Source organism: Micropterus salmoides, unplaced genomic scaffold (assembly GCF_014851395.1).
Source record: "Micropterus salmoides isolate LMB-PRFRI ecotype aquatic unplaced genomic scaffold, ASM1485139v1 Ms_hic_scaffold_1, whole genome shotgun sequence".
NCBI classification, from domain to species: domain Eukaryota; kingdom Metazoa; phylum Chordata; class Actinopteri; order Centrarchiformes; family Centrarchidae; genus Micropterus; species Micropterus salmoides.
Genome location: NW_024040040.1, coordinates 46454295 through 46474110, shown reverse-complemented (window position 1 = coordinate 46474110; position 19816 = coordinate 46454295). Strand labels below are relative to the sequence as shown.

Below are 19816 nucleotides of genomic sequence, written 5' to 3'. Positions count from 1 at the left end.
GAACTACTCAAAGCAAAGCACCTTTAACTTTGAAAAATAAAAAAGCCACGTGAATGAACAGGTGCAATTGTAAAATCAGATTAATGTGCCTGAAAGGGACTTATCTTAATGTAACGTACATTTACGCATCTTCACTGAAACACATTTTGTCATTGACTTGTCATTGACAAACAACTGTTCCTCTTCTAAAATGGAGCCCTTGTTTTATCCAATAGAATCCTTTTAATGTCTTTCAAGGCATTTTGCCAACAAGTTCGACAGCCAAGATTCAAATTATGATTAAAGTTTGCTCTTCAGACCAGACTTCAGCTGAAGTCAGAGTTGAGCAATGTGATCCTCACGCTTTCTCAAGCCTGCAGACTTATCTCATGTCACTCTGTATATTTTGCTTTAATCTGCAGTGATGAAATCAGGGATTCGCCTGCTACTGTGCCCTCAGTATGATTCACTGGTTGATTGAGAGTCTGTCCCTCCAACGGTCAGATTAAACCCACGCCTGCTGTGCCTTTCTCCAGAAACACCAACAACATCGCTGACTGCCACGATAAGGCTTGCACAGCTAACACTGTCATTTTATTCATGTTAAATCTAGGAACTTTAAGCAGGACTAGGAGAACAGAACAATTGTGTGCTACATGTACTGATATAGAGATGGGATACAATCCCAAGCCATTTGAGAAACGAGAAAAAATAGTTTATCGGACCAACATTGGAACTGAATTTAGCTTTTATTCTACAAAGTCTTGTCTTCGCATAAACCTTTTCAGAATAATTGTGATTAATAATTATAACAGTTATAATTTCAAAATGGCTTTTACATGTGTTGTTCTTAATACCTGGGGTACAGTTGAAAAGTCTTGATTAAGAGGGCTCTTTGCTGAGTTAATTAAAGAATTTAAGTGCCAGCCATGATTAAAATGGTCGGAATTCTTTATGCCGGCAAGGAAAGGTGATTTACTGTTTTTCTTTCCTGCCTCCTTTATCCTTAGGAACACAGAAAGAAATTGGCAGTCTACAAACTTTTAAGTATAGTCATTGGAATGCTGTTCTTGGTGATATGCCAACATTATCCCACAACTTCAATCCCAAACATCACAATGACTCATTTGTCATTGCCTTTGTTCTGGGGAAGGGCAACGGGCCCCAACAAGTCCTTATTCTTAAACTACATAACTTGTCATTCCACTGAATTCTCAATGCAATTCATATGGAAAGTTTCTGTTCCGTCACCTATATAGTTAGGCAAATGAAACTACTTGGTTAAGGTTAGGGTGCGGTCATGTTTAAGACGCTGACTTTCGATAAGATGCATAATACGTGATCTGGCTTTCATGTCAGACACAATGTCACATCACGAAACACAGGACACACACGAAACACAACAGGAAAACATACACATACTGTAGTTTGGTTTAAAAAGTTCAGTGTGTAAGGATTTATTGACAGATGTGCAATATAATATACATAACTATTTTTTCAGACGTGTATAAAGACCTTCCATAGTGAACCCTACACTGCAGGTCCTCTTACATGGAACTCGCCATGTTGCGCCGCCATGTTTCTACAGTAGGCTATACGGACAAACAGTTTCACAGAGCGTGTTTCGTCACTATGTTAAATACGTATAAAAAAGAAGAAGACGTAGTGGCATTAGTCTGGTTTATTATAGAAGTAAAAAGATATGTGAAATTTGGACAAATGAAGGACCACACGTATTATTTAGCACAAGAACTGACAGAGCATGTCAGCCACCGTAGCTTCAACTACGGCGCGCTTGGAAAAGGGAGGGGTGAGCCTATGGTTGCAATTCGAAACCCACACCACTAGATGCCACAAAAACATACACACTGAACTTTAAAAGTGTGAACAGGCAACTAAAGCTGAAACAATGTGTTGATTAATTTAGAATTTTCACCTTTTTTATGATATTACATAGATGATACAATTTATTTATTAATCAAAACATAATTGACAGATTCATTAATAATGACAATACGAATTACTGCCCTACAAACAGCTAATGCTGGTGTTTCTGGAGAGACATCTACATTACATACAAATATTATTTATAAGCCTTTGAATGATATTTCAACATTTATCTACCTTTGATCATGATTCATCAAAGGTGTTTCAGTCCAATTGATTTATCCACAACTTGTTCTTAACATAAAAGAATCTCAGATTTGGATTTATGACAGTGCAAAGCTTGGGAATGACCACTACAAGCTCAAGCCTCAAGCCTTGATTCTTAGCCGAGTCAAAAACCCACCGTATCTGGATCACAACCAAATGCCAAAACAAACACAACCAAGCCTCTGCAGCTCTATTTTCCATCTGCAACAAACCACCCGAGCGTCAAGTGACTGCAAGCTGTTTGGCTCGTAGGGAATGAAATAGGCTTTCCACTTGAGAGAACACTGCACACAGAGAAGTTTTTTAATAGGATCCCGAGTACGTTGCTGGAGTTGCAGGTGAGGTCCCACCTGCAGGTGCTGTGGGCTGGTTTGTGGCCGAGGGACGGGAGAGGGAGGAGAAAGGCGTGCGGCATGGAGGAGATCTGGAGGGGCGCGCATGCTTGCTTGTTAGAGAAGAGAGCTTTCTGGTATACCTGTCAGACACACGAACAAAGTACATCTGTTCACCCCCTCCTCCTTTGTTAGATTTCACTGTTTTAAAACAGGGCTTTCTAAAAACTCAGCACTCTTATTTCTGCCTGCCTCTGTCTGTCTTTGTATTTCACACACATATGAGCAAACACACAAGCACGCACGCACCCTCTTGTGCACATAGTGTTCAAAGATGAGATATCATGATGCAAATATACTCTGTTTACAACATTATAGAATTCGCTCAGTTGTCAGAAGACTGTGGCGCTTCCTCCCTGTTGGCCCTGGTTCAATATTTACTTAAAATGTATGTCTGTGGCAAAGGTGAATGCATGCAAAATTTGTAATATGCATTTTTATTTACCTGCCTTATGTCTGGGCTTAAATATGTATTTCAACACATTTTCTTTTTCTTGCAGAAGAGCAAATCAGCAACTCATTGTGAATTTCCCAATGTGTTATGAACATATATAGTACAGGAACTGAGAGGGTGTAGTGGTTGAGTGCAAACATTTATTTATGTGTGAATATCTGGATGTTTTGCTGCAGATACATGCTGTATTCCACTGTACAATTTCTCAGAGGCTTTACAAGAAACATACCTTCATATGGTGTGATTCTTGCAGTGGGTGTGACCCGTGCTTCTTTTCATAGTGTTTGGGACAGACGTGCCATTTGAAATTTAAAAAACTTGACTGAATGTAGTTTTGAGTTTCAAAATGCATTTCGCTTTAAATTCTTCAAACCTTATTTTCTCAGTCAGTTTCCTTTCTCTTTATGATGTTGTCCTACATGTTCTGCCAAAGTAAGCACAGTTTCTGTATAGTTTTATTTGAAGTGAGGGATTTCTGTATTTGTGTTTTTGTCCTTGCTTTTCTCTCTGGTTTGAAAAGGCCCTAGGTGATGTCACATACTTCCCTGCACCAATCAGAGTTCAACTATCTGGACCAAAACATGATGACTTCTGTATATGGTTGTTTGCTTGCGTTGCCACCGCTGTCCGTCAAGTCTGATCAAACAACAGCCACACAATCCTGATGAAGTTTTAGAGCATTAAACTCATGAATAATACTTGGGGGTGTTTTTCCATCAAACTTTAGCTTTAATTGTTGCTATAAAGTCATGAATGTTTAATGTTATGGAAAAAGATTTTAGGGGCTTTAAAGCAAGTTTTTGATATTCTAGATGTTGACACTTGAAAATACAAAATATGGAAGTATCTCTCCTTTGCTGGCAAATTGTTTTTTAAGTGAAAAACAAGATCTTAAGACTAAATACATAGGAGACTGGCTTGATAAGACAGTGAAAAGTCTTCTCATTGGTGTTTTTCTCACACAACTTATATGAAGTTGTTTCATCGTTTGAATTTTTAAGTTGGTGTGTTTTGGCAGACTAGTGCTGCAAACTAAGTTGTAGTTGCCCACCAGAATTTTTTATTTAAAATTTCATCATCTCTTCAACTGCTGTTTACTGTTTGGTCCAGGTATGATGTGTTTCTGGGTTTCTGTTGGTGCTGCTGAACAAAGATGGGCTCTTGGTCACTGTGTTGAATTCCCTCAAAAATTGTAGGTAGCCAGGAAACTTTTGTTGTGATGTTCCTGTTTTCTAAGCATGGAAGTTCCCCTGAGCACCGTATGTTGGTGGGTCTTTTCAGTTGCAGGCAGTGGATAACTATAGTATTGTAGGGCGTGTAAAAATGTAAATAAGCATGTGAATGTGAAGGTGCTGAATAAGAGTATGCATGCTCAGCAAAACCTCCCTGAATGTATAAAAAGGAGAAAAAAGCTCCTTATCTCTCACCACCAATTTATTCTAACACTACAAATCCATGACTCTTTTCCAGGTCTGCAATTTGTGTTTGCACTGATATTTAGTCATAAAAACTATTGTTCTGCACAGTCTGTTATTTTGCAGGGCATTTCAAGCAGATCAAGGCTGACTTGAAACCACATTTAACTTGCTGGAGTGCTGAAATGTAGAAACTCAAAACTGACCTCTTTACATTTGCATTTTAAGTAGCCAGTGCCCAAACGTACAAGTAACTAGAGATGATTGAGAAGTTCAGAGGACAAGGACAAAGGGAAACGTTATTCATGCATTTCCGTAACAAGGCAGGAACATTTTCAGAGGAGGGCAATAAGGGAGCACGGCCTGTGATTCAGGAGAGCAAGGGACGTACGTGAAGTGCTTGTCGATGAGAGGATATTTGACAAGGAGTCTCTCTGTTGTCCCGACCAGGGTGAGCAGGTCAGTGGACCGTCGGGTATCCAGGAGGTGGAGGAGCTGATGCTCTTCAGGAGCAGTGGGGAGGTTGCCTTAGGGAAGGGAGTGTGAGGAGCCGGGCAGGAAAACAACACGGAGCCCTGGCTGGGCAGTAGCCTGGAGGGGAGGTGGTGCAGCTCCCTTAGCAGCCAGAAGTGCCAGCACCAGACTTGTGCATTTTGTAATTGATATTCTATTGCATGTTCCAATATCCTGAAACGATGTGCAATCAAATGTTTAACTTAATTACTGGGATCTAAGTAACGCTACAAATTGGTCCAACGGGGCACCGATCACAAAAAACAAATCCTCAGGTTAGTCAAAGTTATGTGGAAGAGAAAACTAGAAGTTATTTTGTCTTTATTTGTGGATAATGGTTAAAGAAAATGAGGGGAGAGAGGGGGAGAATGACATGTACCACAGGGTACCCAGCTGAAATTATACAGGGGACATTGAGATCACAGTACAGGGTCTGCATCTTAACTGCTAGAGGCCACAAGGACACCCCATGTTGTGGAATTATTGCTGACATTGCTGGTGCACTCACTTTCAGTTCACTTTCAGAATAAAGTTGTAGCTAATCTGGCAAATCGGTTGGCTTGTTTACAACCTATAGAATTATCAGAAAGTTTATGTTTTTCAGCCTGTTGGGTTTAGTGGTGAGTATGACAGTATCATAAGTGATAGACCTGATGGCCCAGCCCGTACTCATTCCCATGGGGTCAAATACCTACGCTCTGTCAGGTCTTTTGGTGTGTGGTACCAGCATACATGGCACCCTTTAGCGTCATTGTTCAAAGCTAAAAGTAGGCCTATTATAAATAACAAAGTCCAAGTAAGAGGTGGAGTGGGTGGACGGGTGGGTCAGAAGACGTTGTGTTTGTGTTTGGTGTTTGTTTTCTGTGTGATACAAAAAGTCAAAAAAGTTTTCTTTTTAGGTAAGGTACATAAGTTAGGCCTACTTGACTTATGTAAATGTAAATCAAACCATGATCTTTTTCTAAATCTAACCGCAAAGCTCTACACGTGCAAAATCTACGCTATAGGGTACCCAGGGTCTGGATCAAGCATATGCATGTGACACCCTGGGATGAGAACGGGTTGGATGGTCAGGGCAATGACAATGAAACCTAATTTGTAATAAGCCATAGTTTTCCATTAATGAGTCCCAATAGTTCCTGTAGTTGGTCGGTTGTTGGAAAGGAATGGCTTTCTTTTAATTAAACAAACATCCACACTTTCCACAAAAACAATAAGCCTTTACTATGATCACCATCAGAATCACAACTCATAGAATAAAAAAAAAACAATCATTTATCAAGACAAACTTTAAAAAAAAGACAATTATTATTATTCATGTTTCTATTAATAAATGTCAGAATCTAGTCTAGTATCTGTCTGCTGATCGTTCAGCCTATGAAAGCTTTCTGTTGGGTAGATCTTTCCTGGGATCATTCCTTTCCACATAGGAAATGTTTCTTTTTATGTTACCAGAAGCAGCAGCATTGTTTGTATAGAATAAACAGATGAGGAACATGAGCAGTTATAGACATCTACAGAAAAACTGAGGGAAGATTGCACACTATTGCAATATTTTTTTATTGACAGGCGATACCTGGGAAGCGTCTACTTGGCTGCTTTGCAACCAAGATGTCACCAAAATAAATCTAAAAAATAGGAATTTCCTCTCTTTAAAGGGTTTCAGGCTAATTACTGAAATGGTGTTAAGCATGTGTGTTTCTACCACTGTTTTACAGAAGTGGAAGATGAAATCAAACACAGACAAAGAGACATAATCCTCTGTTGGAGATGTTTGCCTCGATGAGTGAGATTTACAACCCTGTCTTTCTGACTGGCGTTTAGGCCTCTTCAGACCCCGCAGATAAAAGAGGAAAGTTTTCAACCTGCAGACAAGCAGAGAGAAGATGATGACAGCAGGGCTCACCTCACCCCAGGGAGGTGCGGAGCCCAGAGGTGTTGTGAAGAAATGGATTTCACGAAAGCTGCTGTGCACTGAGATGACTAAAATGGAGGAGAGTGAAGTCGGGCACAGGTACAAAATGGGGGGTGCAGCTGATAGTCTGACAGAAGGGATTAGATAAGGACAAGAGGAAGTTTCAGATCAATACTTATCAACAAGAAGCAAAAGAAGATGAAATACACTAATAAAGACATAAAAAAACATTCAATCAGCTATATACAAATCCCTCAGTCTCCAATTTTCTATCTGATTCGTCTTCATGTACGATTTCAGTGTATACTGTGGTATGAAATTGAAGGTTATCATACCATGTACATTTGCTTATCTATGGTATCGAATTCTTCCATAGTAGTGTTACTTAATTCAGATCATGTATTGAAAATCTCACACTGCTGCAACTATCTTTATTATTCAAAAAGATTTTGCCAGGATCCAAACCTCAATATAAACCTGCATTAATTCATTTTCTGTAGCCACTTGGTGGACAGCACATCAGTTAATATTGTGAACATATTTACACATTGAGCAGAAGCTAGATTATCAATAATTTGGGGTAGTGATTGTGTCCACTTGATGAAACCAAGTCCAGTATTCATTCTCCTTTAAGCTCTGCTTTGCTCCCCAGCAACTTCTGAGTGAAATATCTATCTCTTTAGCTGCTAAATGCTCCAATATGTTTACCAGCTAGTCGCTGACTTTGTCTGTCAGCTGTTTGGAGCTGAGGAGAAAACAGCTGCTTCTGAAAACAACGCTGATGAGAGTGAACCAAAACAGTAAAGTTGCGTCCCCTAAAAGAAGAACAAAGGCCTGAAAGACACTAAAATTCTCCATAGACCTCAGAGGTACAGAGCAGAGTCGAGCGATAATGGTCTTTAGATTTAAAATACAAGCTGCCCTTTTTACAATTTCTGTCCTCACCAGAAAATGACAATAAAGGCAATTTGTGCAGCACGTTATTATGACCCATATTTACGTTTATTGTGGCAGCAAACTCTACTGGCCGTACAACGGTATCAAAGGAGGAAGTCGGATGATGTATTATAGATAGGAGAATGGCATTCGAGTCCCATGTGAAACCAAGTAAATGTTGAATTCCTTTGAGTTTTAACTTGAATAGCGTTACAGACTTAAGTCACATAAATTCTGTTATTGACTTATTGAGTTCCGTCACGTGACTAACGTAATGTACTTATTTGAACCCAAACTAAGTAGTAGTAACCAAGTAGTTTTTGTTGAAAAAACCTAACCAAATTGCGACCATTTCGCAATGTTTACCACATGTTTATGGTTTAATGTCACGTGACGTAGGTCATGTGACTTACGTAACATAGTTTATGCTCATATGTGTCGTTTTGGGAGGCATAGATAAAACGACTTGCTGTTTAGGTTGGAGGACTTGTGTATCTGTAGTAATTTGATCCAGTGTAGAAATACTCCAGCTTTTAGTAATTTCACTATGTAAATTTAGCAAAAGCTCAAGGAGGAATTCTATAGCTCAAAGTAAGCTCAATGTTCCTGTGCATGTCAACGAACCTAAAAGACCCTCTTCGGTGAGCTCCCAGTCTGAACTGTAAGTAGAGGTTAAAAGCCAGGAACTTGTTTTTGGGAGGCAGGAAAACTGTTTGCACAAGCCTACAGTTTCCTGAGGACAAGTTTGTTTAGCCAGACATACACCTGTGTCAGCAGGAGAGCGAGACAGGGAGACAAGGAAAATAACAGCTCAACCTCCAAAAGATAACTTGTATCTTTTCGATTTTTACACTGACTGAGAGAAAGAGTAGCTAAACATAATGATATAATATGTCTACACAAGGCTTACATTAAGGGAGACGTTAAAAAGGGGAAGTAAAGAAGAAGAAGGATTTGGCTTTACTTTCATTGCTCATTCCATCAGCTCCCGTGGGTTCGATTTTTAAAGGAGGCTTGTGGGAAAATATTTGATGTATTATAAAGTGTATGAAGAGAACTGTTGGAGTGAAAGAAGTTTTTTTAATTTAATATCTTATTTATCCACAGCTTCTCACTCGGTCTGTGACATCACCATGCACTGGACTAAAAAGGAGGGAAAAAAACACAAAAACTCAAACAAATACTAGTACTTATCTGAAGTAAGGTTAAAGTTGCACTCTAAAATTAAATAAAATATAAAAAACAAGACGTCTGTATGACTCAAAATTAATAAATGTCACCTCTTGTGCATATCTTATTGACCTTTTCAACATGACTCTCAACATATAAACTATTTTTATCTTTAATTTAAAGCACTAATTTAGTGCTTTGTGATGAATGAAATGTATTCTCTCAATAGAAGCTGTCATTCAGAATAAGGTCAGTTTGGTTATGAAAAGTTTCAATACAATATATCTCTCTCAATTAATGTTTCACAGTTTAGGTACCTGACCTTATAAAATTTTCTATTTGAAACAATTGCTAGCCCTAATGTAGAACTGAGTTATTTAAAGTTATAGTCATAATTAAATATATGATATTTTCTTTAATTTACACACTCCATGATGTTCTTCATCAGCCTGTAGGTATCGATCAGCACTTCAATTAAAATGTTAGGATCAACAGGACATCTATTACTGAATCCAGAAACTCTGCAGCACAGACTATTCATTATTTAACTGTGCAAATTCTTCAGTGAATTTGCAACAATAAGAAAAAGTACTGCCACTGATTTTACACCAGTGTTGTCTGGTTGCCTATCTGTGGTCTTCAGAGCCACAGCAGACAGTTGTTGTTGCCCATACAGTACATGACTCATCAATGCACACACACTGTATTTCCACAGTTCTGTTCTCAGATGGCAATCTAAGTAATGAACTGTACGAAAAACCATCTGTGCTCCATTTTCAATTTGGCACATCTTTGCAATGCTATTAATGATCTCGCATACACATTTGTATGCAGTGTAGCATCTTCTCTCACCACACAACACATTGATATGTGGAATCTCAAGATTGGATTTGGGATAAAGTTCACTGCTTGTAATATCTTCATGAACAATACATTTAGAAGTCATTTTCCAACAAGAACTAGAAATAGAAGAACAATTGAAGAAATAGTTCGGAAATCAAATATGGATTCTAAAGATCTACTTTCACTAACAGAGAAAACTGTCTGAAGTATTGAAGTCTATCAAAATATGGAGAAGACAGTATGTAAAAGTGTTAAAAAATGAAATAATTTCTCTCAATTTACTCTCTTGTTCTGTTTTACTATCGAGTTCTGATTAATTAATATATGCATTTACATTTTGATCTTTTCATAGTTAGAAAAACCAGGTGTTTTGTGTCATTACAAATAGTGGCTTTTTGGGATAGAGTGAAGAAATGTGTAGTGTCAAAGTCCTTTACAGGCAAGTCATGCCACTCGGCAGCCATCTTAGCAACGCCTCCGGGCAGCTATTTTGGACTAACAAGACCAGGCTCCTATCTGAATGAATAGGGTATATAAAAATCGCAGAAAAAGTTTGACTAGTTTGCCCCAAAATAAGGTTAAAAAAGCGTTTTTCCCGACTAGTTATACTTCTAAGTCACCGCTTTCGCACATGGCCAGCAGAAGTACAGCAGACCCTTATGTCAGTGGAACCACACAATTGGCTGAAAAATGTTTCCCGCTTTGGCTGTAGCAGATGATTGGCTTTCTATCGGGAGGGGTGGGATAACCGCCATCTTAGCCGTTACGGGCTTTCACCACAGAGTTGTATTGAGGATGTGATTGAGTGGCGTGTCTGCTCTATAAAACATCTCTGGTAGTATTTAGGTAGTTCTTGTTTGTTTGCCATGAGCCGCAATAGCTACAGTTGTGAAACTCACAAACAGCGCCACCAACATTAACTCAATCCTACACAGTATATCCAAGGGAAAAGACATTGGGGAGCTGGATAAACAGGAATATGGAGTATATACATATACACACACATAAGAAAATGACTGCACAGCAATAAACACCTCATCATGACACAAAATATAAAAATGGCTGTGGGTCTATTTCATAGTGAACCAATCGGAGTATTTTGAGCTGAAAATGACACACAGTTGGGGGCAGTGCACAAACTTTAAACACAACATCGGCTCATTATAAAGTTGCTGTGGGGAATTTGCACAACACTTACAACACTTTCCTGTTTACGAGACAGTCCTCACCAAAAAAACAACAATATAGGTTGTTTGTGCAGCACGTTATTACGACCTTACGACCCATATTTACTTTATCGTGGCAGCGACCTCTAGTGGCCGTACAACGAGGAAGTCAGGTGACAAACAGGCACAAAGGCAGGAAGGGTGTTCAGATGGGTCAAACACCACACTTTCATGAGGAGAAAAATGAGTCCCATGTGAAACTATGTAAATGTTGAGTTATATTGAGTTTTAACTCAAATAGTGTTACTGACTTCACGTGTCACGTGACTTACATTATTGACTTCCGTCATGCAACTTCCGTGACTTCCATCACATGAATTACGTAATTTATTTACTTCAACCCAAAACATGACGTTTTCCTAAACCTAACCAAGTAGTTTTTGTTGCGTAAACCAAACTGCGATTGTTTCACAACATTAACCGCGTGTTTAATGTCATGTGATGTAGGTCATGTGATTTATGTATCATAGTTAATGCACACACTGTATGTGCCGTTTTGGCAGGCATGGACAAACGCAACTCGAAGGGGCGCTACTTTAGGAAACACTCATATGGTCTGCTAGCCGCTAACGTTGCCTGTCTACTGGTAGTGTACAGCTGCCTGCTGATGCTGAAAAAAAGGTTAGAGTGAATGGAAACAGTGCAATATGAGCCATAAAACCAAAACAATGAGCTGAATGATGTGAAAAACCACTGAAGGGAAGGGAGGGTGATAATTATCTGTGGGCTTGTCACTGCGAGCAACATTTTTCCCATTACACATAGTCTTTCGACCCAATGTTAATATAAATAGATTGATTAGTGAGGCTAACAGCTTAAAAAGTAGTCAATTAACAAAAGTATTCAGGAAGAAGTTTTAGTCTAAGCTCACTTTGGATAAGCACTTGTTCACATATAGTAAATATAAGGGCTGAACGATTTTGGAAAATAATCTAATTGAGATTTTTTTTAAACCAATATTGCGATTGCGATTTAATATGCGATTAATTTTTAAGCTCTTTACCTTGTGTATTATTCAAAATGGACAAGCAGTAAATTAGCGTGTGGTATGAACAACACAATATTAGCTAGATTAAACACACACTGTTCTTTCTTGTAGGTCAGACCTGTGTTATGATGAAATTAGGTGATGCATGAATTATTATTATGAGCTATGGTGGAGAAGAAATATCAAATTTTAATAATATGAGAAAGATAATTTGAGAGTCAAGTCATGGCATTAAATTTATTTGATATAGGCCTAATATCATCTGGCAGGCCTACCTACAGATCACAAGAACTAAGTTTACCACAGTGTATGATACAGTAAGCGCTCAGTACAAAACCCACAGGTCAACCACCAATTAATAATGTTGGCCAATGAAAATAAAACCAAGGGACACCTCTCATATTTAATAGACAAGCTTGGTAATTCTCCGACAACACCGGAGTTCCCCACCCCTGCAGCCTCCGATGCTGTTGAGCAGCGCGCTGGCTGTAACTCGGGACAGACTGGGCCTCTTTCGGGCTTGTGCGTTTAGTTTTAAACTTAAAAGATATTTCCTTTTCTTACTGATGGCTGTGTGTGTGACGCTGGCGCCGATCGCCGCAATGCGCTTACTACATGTGTCTTTCCGCTGTGCATTTTTCCTGTCCGTCAAAGGGCGGATGGCCCGACGATTTCACCCACCACCACCACCAAGTTACCCGCGGGTGGCGGGTGTGCTACTTTCATTCCCTGTGTGAAGCTAAAGTTTCTGTCTTGTCAGCTTCTCTCAAGCATAAGGCCACTGTACAACAACATGTAAAGGTACAGGTAAGGTGCGAACTTTATGCTTTGTCTGCAGACTGCTTTACTTAATCGTTCAGCACCTAGTAAATACCCAATTTTAGATTTTTCTTTCCACAAGTTGTTTTGCAAACATAACACCACAGTGTGTTTGTTTTGAAATTGGAAGGGGTAATGTGAGTATTTGACCTGTACTATTCAGTAATTCCGGTTTAATCCCACCTCATTTAAAACAGCTGCCACTTCCCACGTAGGCAGCCTCAAATTGATCACATCACATACTTTAATTTAAAAAGTCTTTAAATCAGACCAGGATACAAGCCATTCTGAACGCATGGTAGACCATCTCTTGGATCCCTCCTCCCTCGCTGGATTCTCCTGAGCCCACTCTGTCACCATCCCATAAAGTCCTCCACATTACCCTGAGCAGCTGTTTGGGAAAATCAAATTATGCATGGAGAAAGAATTTAAATTCAGCAGCCATCCTCAGTGTAACTCATGATTTATTGATACCCTGGAGCAGACATTAATATTGTCGTTACAATTAAGACTCATCTGACTCAATTTATGATCTGCTCCCATTCTGATGTTTTTATTATCTTCCCGTCAGTTTGCAGGGAGGATAATCTTATGTTGGGGCCACACCGATTGTCAGGCGGTGAGGTCCGTACAGTAGGGCTTCCCGTGTTATGCTTAACCTTTCGAAAGGTTGCACCGTTTCATTTGACATTTCAGAAACAGCTCATTTGCTTTGACTGGCACGCCATCACTCGCCATTACCTTTCTTCGAAGTAATGTAAAACCTGGAACAAGAGCTAGATTTTGGCAGCACTCTGTTGGCAGAGTTTTTTCAAAGCACTTAGCCTCTCTGAAAGTATTTTTGCTGATTAATGTTCTTAATGATGAATTCTGAACCTCAAGAATTTACTAGATGCAAAACAAAGTCTTGATGAACATATGTTTTCCCCCTCAATACTCTATAACACTTTCTTTTGGCCTTGTGTGTTCTGAGAGAGCAAGGCTACATTGCTCTATTTCCCAATGACAGCTATCTAATTGCTCTGGAACTTTGATGTTTTTGGTGCAGTTTATGTACAGCCTATTTGGAAGAAAAAAAACCACATTTTAAATGAAGAGAAACTCTTTGTTTCACAAAATTGCATGTTTCATCATAATAGCTCAACAGAAAATATGAAATGCAGAAGACCAAGCCCACACTAACACAACAGCTAGGCACTAATCAATATTTTTATATTAACAAACAGCGACAAAATGGCTACGCTTAATGTGTTACCCATAGTGATGAACCCACAGGTAACTATCACAAAATTATGCAGTTGAGGGTTTAGCATCTTTCAGCTCATTGTTATAGTTTAGCAGCCTGCAAACAAATGTCTCGGGTTACGTATGTAAGACACTGCGTTGGTGACGACAATATGGGAACGCCTCTGTGCGTGGCAGGGCTGAATTATGAATGAAACTACTCCAATCCTATTGATGTTACTAGAACGGTAGTGTGTGACGGCGTAACCGGAGGGGGTATATAAGCACGCCGGCACATGGGACACATTAGCCCTTTCTATGAAGCAAGGCACTCCAGGCGGGGTGAGGTGTGGCGGACCGATGCTGTGTCTTCTTCCCCTTCTCGGGGAATATACGTACGTATACATACGTAACCCGAGACGTTCCCCTTTGAGGGAACGAGATACCCACTTAGGCTGCGCCGAAACCCCGCCTGCCCCCAGCGTGCAGAACCTGACGGCACGACTAGGAGGAGAGTGCACGGGTGCCGGGTGCAGAAGGAAGGTCCAGACTGTAAAACCGGATAAAAGTGTGAGGGGTGGCCCAGCCAGCCGCGTCACACAAATCCTGGAGTGACGCCCCTGCGAGGAGGACCCTAGAAGCCACCATGCCTCAAGTAGAGTGCGCCCTTACGGCCATAGGTGAAGGCAAACTGCGCACCTGATAGGCCAGGGAAATAGTCTGAACGATCCAGTTGCTGATGGTGAGTTTGGAAGCGGGGAGCCCAGCCTTGGGGGACCCGAAACACACCAGCAGCTGGTCTGCTTTCCTCCTGCAATGGCAGCCACATACACTTTGAGCGTGGACGGGGAGAGGCCAGCGGAGAAACGGTGCTGGAGGAACTCCAGTATCACAATTACCGAGCAGGTAACTGGGTCCACCGCCCGTTCTCTGCACCAGGTAGTGAGCACATTCCACTTTAGGCCGTACATCCTTCTCGTGGACGGGGCTCTGGAGCTGAGCAGCGTCTCGACTGCTCCTGTCGTCAGGCCTGCCTCTAGGAACTGAGACCCATAGCTGCCACAGGGCGGGGTGCGGGTGAAAGATCCGGCCCTCCGCCTGGGACAGCAGGTCTCTCCTCAGAGGGACCTGCCAGGGCGGGCCCTCGAGGAGCGATATTAAACCCAAGAACCACACTCGTGCCAGCCAAAACGGGGCTACTAGTAGTAGACTGACGATGTCCTGGCAGACCCGCTCCAGAACACCCGGGAGCAGAGCGACTGGGGGAAACGCATACAGATGCAGCCTCGGCCACATCTGCACCATGGCATCCAACCCTAGCGTAGGCTGGGGGCGAGAGGGAGAACCACAGGGCACAGTGCGCCGTCTCTCGGGACGCCACGTCTATGGGGCCGAACTCTTAATATAATTATATAATTCCACCACCTCGGGGTGAAGTCCCCATCCCCGGGCCTCAGCCCCTGTCTCGACAGCAGGTCTGCTCCTTGATTCTGGGTCCCAGGGATGTACATCGCTCTGAGGGACAGCAGTCTCTGCTGGGACCACAGGAGGATCTGATGTGGCAGTTTGCATAATGGGCGCGAGCGCAGACCCCCCTGGTGATTCAAATAGGCCACCACTGCTGTATTGTCGGTTCTGACGAATGTATGAAGGATGTGGCGACTGCGGAAGGCGGGCAGAAAACTCCTCAGAGCTCTGAAAACCGCCAACATTTCCAGGCAATTTATGTGCCAAGAGGAATGATGCTCCTCCCAGGAGCCTCTCGTGAAGCGGCCGTCCATGACTGCGCCCCATCCCGTGAGTGAGGCATCTGTCGAAATAATTGTTCGGAGACAGATCGCTCCCAACACGGGACAGAAACCAAGATTTCCTCCATACAGACAGGGAACGAAGGCACCCGCTCGTAACCCGTATCAGACGGAGCGAATTTCCCCTCGGGGGGAATCCCTTGGATTTTAGCCACCACTGCAGGGCTCTCATGTGCAGTAGCCCAGAAGGTATTATACTGGACGCTGCTGCCAGGAGACCCAACACCCTCTGAAAGTGTTTTACAGTGATGGCGCGGCCTAACTGCACTCCAGTCACTGTGGACAAAATGGATTCGATGCGCGGGAGACAGGTGGGCCCGCATCATCGTTGAGTCCCACACCACCCCTAGGAACATAGTCTGTTGGGCGGGTGTCAGCACGCTCTTCGCGTTGAGCCGCAGCCCCAAACGCTGAAGGTGGGCGAGGATGACATACTACTCAAAGTCTCAGGACCTCTCCCCCCGGGCCCGCCGAGACTGAATGATGGTCCTCAGATTCGTCTTCCGGGGGGGCTGTGGGCGAGATTGGGAGAGAGGTAGCTAGCCAGCGCCTCCTCCACTCGTGGCATTGCTCCGTAGCCGTGCTGTCTGATCTCCGTCACGTTGCCGTAGTCCAGCCGGGGGGACGTAGACAGCCGTGCAGAGAAGGGTTTGTTCCACAATCTACACAACTTGTTGTGTAGATCCGGAAAAAATGGTAGGGGCCGACGCGGGGGTGGCGCTCGGTGTTGCAGAAACCGCTCGTCTAGTTTGCTGCCCACCGATGGTGCACCGATGGTGCACTCCTCAGAGCCAGATCGTGCAAGCCTCTCCGGACTCACCCCTCGAGTGGGAGAAACCGAGAAGCGGGCTCCCGATCGGGGACGAGGGGAGGAGGATTCCGCGGACGAGGACCGGAAAAAGGCCTCAGCCGTTCCGGCACCCTCGGCAATCTCGCGTTGCGATCCCCAGGATCGGAGCCGCCGCGACGCCTCAGCGACATCCGACCATCCTCTAGAAAAAGAGCTGCTCGAGACCTCAGCACCCACAGGGGCAGGGCCTCGCAATGGTCGCAGGCAGCCACCTCGAGAGCTGCCTGGGCGTGCGACATCCCCAGGCGTGAGACGCACATCCCATGGGTATCACCTTCTGTGATGAAACGCTCACATGGAAAGACACACTGTCGGAATCGCTTCGACATGATCTGCTTCGTCTCGACTTCAGGTAGGATGATGGAGCTTCCAAACATAGCCAGAGTGCCTGCTGAATAGAAAGAAGCTAGCGTTCCCATATTGTTGTCACCGACGCAGTTCGAGTTCCCTCGAAGGGGAACTGTTTTGGTTCACTGTTACTGCTCTCACCAGCATTTCCAGCTGCAGCAGTAAAAAAGCTCTCACAAATTCACTGCACACTGCCTGCCCAGCACAGACAGACAAAGTTAACAACTAGCTGGTGTACATAATGGAGCATTTAGCTGCTAAAGAGCCATTTGGTGTTTGAGTTGGTGGAGACAAAAGAGCCAAACTAAGAGTGAATATTGGACTTATTAGGTGGCCAGAAAAACTCCAAATGGATGTTAATGAATGCTGATGTGGTACTTACGTGTCTGCTGGATGTGTAAAAAGGCATGTTTGCTAACAGGTTGCTATACAACTTACTATAAAACGTGATATGTCAGTCTTGTGTTTACAGCTTGCTGCCCACTGAAAAAAATAAGTTAATGCAGGTTTAAGTATGATCAACTAAATGCACTTAAATGTACTTAAAGTATAAGTTATTATGTAGAAGAATTCCCCGTTAGTGGTATATTATATGATTGAAGTATTTTTTGAAACAGTAATGTGTTAAGATGATGTTATATTTTGTATTTCATTTTTTAAGTAAGTAGCAGTAACAGTATAGTTGTCGAATAAATGTAATAAAGTAAAAAGCCCAATATTTCCCTGTAAAATGTAGTGCAGTAGAAGTAGGCTATAAAGTAGCATAAAATGGGAGAAGCAAGGTACATTTAAATTTAAATTGTACTTAGTTACATTCTGCTTCTGGGTACGTGACTTACCAGGCATTCTCCTCTTTTTTTATATTCTTGTTGAATTAACCAGCCAGATAAAAACACATCACATTTTAATGATGAGATGAAAGTTTGATGTCATTATCTGAAATCATTTGGTATATCAAATAAACACATGAGCTAATTCCATTTCATGGTTCTGTATCTGGGAAATTAATAAAATACCAATCACATATCTGGATAAGATAAATTTTCTTCTCATTTCCATTAATCGGGGTGTTGTTGTTGTAACTTGAGTGTGAGCACTGCTAAGACTGTAGCCTCACCTTAAATTAGAGGAGCCAGGCTAGTTTCGAAAGGCAATGTGTTGTATTCTATTTCGGAAAATGTCTGTTCTTGCAATCACATGTCCGAACTTGTCCGGTGGTTGGATTTTAACAGTGAAAAATAGTTCAGAGGGATTTTTGAAAATCAATCAAGTCTCATTCAAACCAGTGAAAGCCAAAAGGCACAGCTGAAAACTCTTTCGGAGAAAAGAGCAATCAAAGCGACTGTTGTTTTCTCAGCTGGTCACAGTAGGGGGATTTTCTTTTTTTGTGCTTCCTTTTACAATACCACAGTCTATGTCCTTGCACTGCCTTAGCCGCTGCTCTGTCATTCCACTCTGCCAGTATTGATTGCATCAAGTCCCTCCAAACGGATGAATGGAATAACCTTTCTCTTTGTATCCATTTCCTTTTCAACCGAAGCACAGAGGGGTGTGGGTAACGTCGAGCCAAAGAAACGAGGCAAAAGCATCGGCCTATGTGGATTCCTGCTCTACTGATCATGTGCATTGACTGCCAACCTGACGGCAACCTCAGACAATCATCCTCATCCCCTCTCCCATCAACCTTGGTTTGGCCCGGCTGGCCACAGCATCCAAGGAATCAATCAGCATTGAGATATGGGCAGCCGTCACGGTGGTGACCAATTTTGGCATGCAAGACTCTGCCTTAATAGACAAAGAGACGTTGATCAATAGCCAATTTGGCCTTGGAATGAGGCAAGAATGGATCAAGGAAAATTCATTTCTTCTTTCTTCTTCGCCCGGAGAAGGCTGGAGAAGCATGATGAACATTCACAACTAGTACAGTAAAGTAGTGAATCATTCATCGGCTATGTACGACTAACCTTGGCAGTCCAGATAAGATTGTAAGATTGCTTCTTTGTGATTTGCAGCTTTGGTATGTGCGATATATTATGCGCTGAAGAAAAGTCAAAAGTGCATTTATTCAATTACTGCATTTTTTTTAGTACAATTGTAAAGAGTATTTCTGTTTGATTCTACTTTATACTTGTACTGCATACATTTCAGTAGGAAATATTGTACTTTTTATGTTATTTAAGATTTGTAAAAAGAGGTAAAATCCTCCAATATTTCTTAAAAAAAGGCAAATATTAGAAGAAAAAGTCAAAAACATGAATGCAAATTTGTGACAAAGAACTTAGTTTTATGTTCTTTCCTAGCCCATTATTCATCTCATGAATCCTTAGAAGGGAACCACCGGACTGCACAACGTTCAGTAATTGTATATGACAGTTTTAACAGTAAAATCCTACTATTAATCCAATAATATATAATAATACAATATACAATTTTCCTGCATAAAGAATGCTTTTACTTATTAAAAAAACTTTAAGTATATGTAGCTGAGAATACTTTTACTTTTCACTTAATAATTTCACTTAATAATAATGGTTTGTTTTTACATTTTGATATTGTTTCTTTTACTTACGTAAAATGTCCTAGTACCTCTAAACACAAAATTATTAAGTGCTGAACTCACAGTCAATCCTTCCTTTCTAAAACCTTTCTCACTTTTTTGAAAGTTTTGTCACAATATGAATGATCATTTTGACAGTTGGGACTAAATGACAATAATTTGTGGCTGTGCATGAATGGACAGCGGCCTCTCGAAAGCGTAATTGCAGCAGGAGCAGACTCAGTC

General features: G+C 41.6%; 1 long non-coding RNA gene across 1 annotated transcript; it reads left to right on the top strand.

Annotated features, from left to right (window-relative positions):
- Positions 1 to 6111: 6111 nt before the first annotated feature.
- On the top strand, positions 6112 to 19510 carry LOC119912171. The gene is made up of 2 exons (XR_005446078.1): positions 6112 to 6921; positions 18575 to 19510. It is a non-coding gene; the product is annotated as an uncharacterized LOC119912171 (long non-coding RNA).
- Positions 19511 to 19816: the final 306 nt, after the last annotated feature.